This window comes from Canis lupus, chromosome 5 (genome assembly GCF_048164855.1).
Source record: "Canis lupus baileyi chromosome 5, mCanLup2.hap1, whole genome shotgun sequence".
Taxonomy (NCBI): domain Eukaryota; kingdom Metazoa; phylum Chordata; class Mammalia; order Carnivora; family Canidae; genus Canis; species Canis lupus.
This window is the reverse complement of record NC_132842.1, coordinates 22,410,835-22,417,152: the sequence shown is the minus strand read 5'-3', so window position 1 is coordinate 22,417,152 and position 6,318 is coordinate 22,410,835. Positions and strand designations below refer to the sequence as shown.

The 6,318-nt window shown below is 40.3% G+C and overlaps 1 pseudogene; it reads left to right on the top strand.

Moving 5' to 3' along the window:
- Positions 1-4,669: 4,669 nt before the first annotated feature.
- LOC140633345 (small ribosomal subunit protein eS6-like) lies at positions 4,670-5,605 on the top strand (annotated as a pseudogene).
- Positions 5,606-6,318: the final 713 nt, after the last annotated feature.

Here is a 6,318-nt window from a genome sequence, read left to right as displayed (position 1 = left end):
GATTTGTTAAACTAGATGGAAAACAGTGATTTTTGAAAATTGGAGTATCTTAGTAATGGATCCACAAAGACTTCTCAGTTTTTTAAGTCTGGTCCTAAGCTACTTGGCCAGGAATATGACCGAAAAATGCTCAAAAGGTATCTCTGGAAAACAGCATTCAAAAAACCCTGTCTCTTGAGATTACCAAGAACTTCAGCATGGCTGTATAGCTCAATCCAATCAGAATAGTCAACAATTAAAATTCGGTATTGCCCCCAACAGGAAGACAGATAAATAAATATTTCAACATGATGCCTTTGGAGAGCAGCACTTTTTTGTTTTTTTGTTTTTTGTTTTTTTTTTTTTTGAAATAGCTTCATTCTCCTGCCTGAGTTGGGAAACTATTGCAGGAACACCCATATTACGAATAGTTTTACAGGTTGGTTCCTTTCTTTACTACTATATATACAATGATCATCATTTCCAAATTTTCCCAAACTGCCTTGGTACCATTTTAAGTAGGGGAAATTCCTTAATTCTATAATTAAATCTTTTATATTGTAGATTTTCATATAAATAAACTCATGTACCAGTTAAAAAAAAAAAAGAAAAACAAAACAAAAAAGCTTTCCCAGACTATCTTACCCCTAATCTGTTGAGACACTGTTGACTCCGAAGCACCATGGGCAGTTAATTAAAGGCCAGTTTTGGCCATTGCTAAGGCCCCAGTGCTTATTATCATTGCCTCCCTTTACATCCTTTGAGGTCCTTATGAGAATTTAAAAGGCTTTATTTTTTTTTTTTTTTATATTTATTTATTTATTTATTTATTTATGATAGTCACAGAGAGAGAGAGGCAGAGACACAGGCAGAGGGAGAAGCAGGCTCCATGCACCGGGAGCCTGATGTGGGATTCGATCCTGGGTCTCCAGGATCGCGCCCTGGGCCAAAGGCAGGCGCCAAACCGCTGCGCCACCCAGGGATCCCTAAAAGGCTTTACACACTTCCTCTCACCAATAAGAGTTCCCCTCAACATATTATTCACTAACATTAAACAAGTTTGTTTCCTGAAGGCATCCACCAAATAATAAGAACACTCCTCCAACACCATTCCTTCTATAATAGCATTGGGAAAACTCACCGCTGGCATTTCAATAATTGATGGTCTGGGGATAGAAGTCTGGAAAGTAACTGCCTCACAGTCCAACTTATCTTCTGGGTTCCCAGGAGAATCTTCAGGGGTCTCAGCAGGCTGGTTGACAGTGTGGTTACTTGAATTCAGATTTGTGCTGCCATTTTTCTCTGAACGGATGCCAGAATCTCGCCTTTTCTCGGGAATTCCTTCTTCCCCTTTTGAGTGACTTGCATGTCTGCTCGCTTTGGCCATGGGCTGAGTATAGATGGTGGAATGAGTATCAGCTGTGCTGGGCTGATCAAAGGGTGCATTCTCCCTTGTGTTCCCAAAACAAGCAAGCAGAGCTGAGCATGGAAAGGGATGCATCCTCCTAGATGGAGATTTCAGTCTTTTGGTGAGCCTTGCTTTCCATGTGGACATGACCTGCAGGGAAACATTGCAAAGTTCAAAGCAGGAAAACTCTCCAGGGGTTCACATCACCTCCAGTTTCCTTATAGTAACTATTTCCTTGCCTGAAGAGAAGGGCTTTCTAGTGGTTACTCCTAAATAGAAGATTAGGAGATGGCAGTGCCACCCTCCCTTGGAGTCATTTAGCAGCCAACTCCCCTTCGGGAAGCGTCTGTCGCGGGGCGATTTCACGCTCTTCCTTCCTTGATGCTGTCAGTGGCTAAAGAAAGCTGTCTGTGAGGCATGTGTTGGCTTGGGTTACAGTCCCTCAGCAGGGCAGACGCTTCAGTGTAAGGTAGTGCCAAGTAAAAAGACAGTTGCTTCAGGTTACCTTGAAGGCATAAAGATAATGTAGCCTGATAGCGTCTGCCATAATAGTGTCAGCCTGTGTATCAATAACATCATAACAGCAGCATAACCTTCTTCTATTACTCCCTTCAAATATTTATTCTCCCAAACAAAACAAACACCACTCAGTTATCCATCACAAATGAGGACCCCTAGAGGGTCCTCGACCCTGGCAGCTGTTTCATTATTAAAATAGGAGGTAGATTTGAATCTTTTGTCTGGAGAGCTCCATGTTTGGGTTTGATATCACAGGGGCTTTCCTGGATCTTTCCTGAATCTTCCTCAAACAAGCTTCCTGGCTTTAGGATCCATATTCCTCCTCTGGTAACTATAATTGAGTCTTTATTAATTTTCTTTTTCACTACCCATGCTAAGTCCATGACTAATGTTCAACAACACTGAAACAAAAGAATAATTAGCTAAAATGAATAATTAACACAAGTATGTATGTATGAATGTGTGTTCTATTCATTTACTGTGTATATTAATTTTGGAAAATAACCTCCTTTTGAACTTAGATCTGTTTTTTCAACACATTAATGTGTGAATGGTGAAAAATAATAAATTATAACCATATTCTGAGAATATGCTGAAAATTGAAATTTTTTTCCTTAGCCAAGCATCTGCTAGAAATGTTGGAGAAAGATAATACTGTAATGGTTCTACCATTAATAGTGACTTTCAGATCAAGATTTCAGGGTGTATTACCCACTCTAATTTATTCATTTTCTCTCTCTTTTAATTTAATGTCAAGATGTGCTCTTAAGCCCAAACAGGTGGTAGATACTATAGTACTAATCTCCCATTTCACAGAGACAGAAAATGATTCTTTGAAATTTCAAGATACTGATACAAGGTTATGCTATTGAGAAGAACTGGTAGAAAGTCTAAGATCACTGCTACCCTATCTGATCTCTGAGGCTCACTCAACTTGACAATCATCTTATTGACATAACAGCTGTACTAGGAACATTGCAGTGAATGGGCAGTTATGGCCATCATACATCAGGTCAGATATAGCTTGAAGAAGGTGGATAAAACATCAAATGCAGACTTTATTCTAGTCTTTAGCAAAATTTAGAAATATAATATAAAACGCTGCCATTACTGAAAGGTTACCATGTAGCAAGCCCTGTGCTAAACCACCTATACCAGACTTCCCAGTCATGAGGGATCATTCTCCCTTTAATACTGAAGTATAAGCAGTGTAAATCCTTCTCTCCACGATAGCGGGAAGTTGAGGCTTTTAGTAGGCTCCTCAACCAAGTGTTCCTGAGAAGCCCTAGGAACTGTGTTTTGTCTCTCCTGCCATGGTCACTATGATCCCCTCAGGCAGAGTGACTTTAAGATGCTTCCCTCACAGGCTCCTTTGTGGTCCCCTCCCTACCAGGCGTGTTTACAGTAAAGCAAAGATGGCTTGCAGATGGCAAGAGGGAATTAAAAAGAAGTAAAAATAATTCTTAAACTTGGTTTCATTCACTCATTCATTTATTTACTCAACTATATGGCAAACACTGTCTAAAACTAGAGAGACAGCAATTAACAATGCAGCTTTCAAGTGGCTACAGTTGGTAGGCTCCTGGGCAAAAAAGCTCTGAGCCCTCCCCAGACCTTTTGTATCTTCTCTTCTTGGTCCTGTGCTCAGGAACTCTGGCCAGAGTGCCAGCTCCAGCCCATGCAGGGCAGTGGCTTCTTTTTAGCTAGCATGGTAGCTAAGTCTTACCTAAAATAACAGTAGTAACAGATAATGGTTATTGAGTGTTTATTATCAGTCATGATTCTCAACAAATTAACTCATTTAATCCTCACAACCCTAGGAGAAAGGTGATATTATTAATTCTCATTTTTACCCATTAGAAAAACAAGACACAGAAACTTAAGTAACTTGCCCAAGGTCACAGCATTGCTAAGGAAGAGAGCCAAGATTATGAGCCCAGGCAGCCTGGCCCCAGAGTTCATGCATTTAATCACTATACAATATCACTTTCCAAAACTACACACGTGCTCCAAAGGGGAGCTTTCCAACAGCCTTCAATCCAACACACTACCTCTAGAAATTTATTCTACAGATATACAATGCATAGAGATATATCCAGAAATATTCATTGCAGCAGTATTTGGAATCACAAAATTAACTGCTAATTAGTAGAAGACAGGTTAATATATATTTTAAAAATCCAGACAATTTTACATTATGCAGCTATCAAAAAGAATGATGTAGAGACTGCAGGTTTAATATGGTAGGCTAATTAAGCACATGTATTTATATCCTCTTTCTGAGAAATTATTAAGATAATAGTAATGGAATTTTTTAAAGACTTAAGTTCACAAAGAGAATAGGAAGAAGGCTATTAACATAAAAAGAAAACTCAATAAATTCCTATAAAACAAAAATCAGATGAAATATTAATTAATGAAAAAAAAAACAACAAAAAAACAGAAAGCCAGCATGGAACAGCCATATAATACAACCACATGGAACCTCTTGGCTTGGGCAACAGGTACAATGGAACTTAAGAAAAGTCCTGAAGGACACTTGGGGTGGCTTAGTCGGTTAAGTGTTTGCCTTCAGCTCAGGTCATGACCTCAAGATCCTGGGATTGAGTCCCACATCGGGCTCCCTGCTCAGTGGGGAGTCTGCTTCTCCCTCTACCCCTCCTCCCCCACTTATGCTCTCTCTCTCTCTCTCTCTCTCTCAAATAAAATACGGAAAAAAATTATATATTAAAAAAGGGAAGGCCTGAAAATATGGGATTAATTGAAGGTCTATGAAAATCAAGTTTCTGCTCTTTTTCGTGGTGCCTCCGAGGCAGTATGCTGCTTCAGGATGAAGCTGAACATCTCTTTCCCAGCCAATGGCTGCCGGAAACTCATTGAAGTGGATGATGAGCACAAACTGCATACCTTTAATGAGAAGCATATGGCCACAGAAGTTGCTGCCGATGCTCTGGGCGAGGAATGGAAGGGTTACATGGTGCGAATCAGTGGTGGCAATGACAAACAAGGCTTCCCCATGAAGCAGGGTGTCTTCACCCATGGCTGCGTCTGCCTGCTGCTGAGTAAGGGGCATTCCTGCTACCAACCCAGGAGGACTGGAGAGAGGAAGCGCAAATCTGTTTGGGGTTGCATTGTGGATGCCAATCTCAGTGTTCTCAATTTGGTTATTGTGAAAAAAATGGGAGAAGTATATTCCTGGGCTCACTGATACTACTGTGCTTCGTCACCTGGGGCCCAAAAGAGCCAGCAGAATCTGAAAGCTTTTTAATCTGTCAAAAGAAGACGATGTCCACCAGTATATTGTTAGAAAGCCCCTAAACAAAGAAGGTAAGAAACCTAGAACCAAAGCACCCAAGATTCAGCGTCTTGTTACTCCACGTGTCCTCCAACACAAACGTCGGCGTATTGCTTTGAAGAAATAGCGTACTAAGAAAAATAAGGAAGAGGCTGCAGAATATGCTAAACTTTTGGCCAAGAGAATGAAGGAGGCCAAAGAAAAACGCCAGGAACAGATTGCCAAGAGACGGAGGCTGTCCTCTCTGAGAGCTTCTACCTCTAAGTCTGAGTCCAGTGGAAAATGAGATTTTCTAAGAGTGACAAAATAAATAGGATCAGACACCAAAAAAAAAAAAGAAAGAAAGAAAAAAGAAAGTCAAGTTTCCTATACCTTCCTGTACCAGCAAGCAGGCTACAAAATGAGTGGGTGAATAAATAAAATAAGTAAGTAAACAATAAATAAATAAAAGTTAAGGTGTGGAGTCAGGGTCTTATTTAAACATATCTTTAAAAACTGCCTAATTGGGGCACCTGAGTGGCTCAATCAGTAAGGTGTCTGCTCTGGTCATGATCTCAGGGTCCTGGGATTGAGCCTCCAAGTCAAGCTCTCTGCTTAATGGAGAGCCTGCTTCTCCCTTCCCCTCTGCCTGCCCCTCTGCCTACTCTATCTCTCTCTCTGTTTGTCAAATAAGTTAATTAATTAACTAACTAACTAACTAAAAAAAAAAACCCTGCTTAATCAGTTCTTGCCTAAACTATTTGATGAACTGTCTAAAGAACTAACAAGGGTAACTAGCCTGGATGTCACTATCCAAGAATAAAGGCCTTCTGCTGCTTTATTTCAGCCCTGACATTATAGCCAAGAGTTTTCTGTCCACTTAAAGTGAACCCATAAGTTAGTGAGTCTCATCAACGTTTACAGAGTTGCCAATCTTCAAACTCTTCCCTCATGTGAAAATACAAATAGATCATAAGACATTTGAGAACTGCCAACATCAATAAACAAGGAAAAAGAAAAGAAAGAACCTAGCAAGGAAGAATGAGGGAATGGCAGTGGGGTAGGCAGCAACATCTGCCATTAAAAGTATGGTACAAGTATGCAGCTGGATTCTGAACAATGGGAGGAGAGTAAGGAG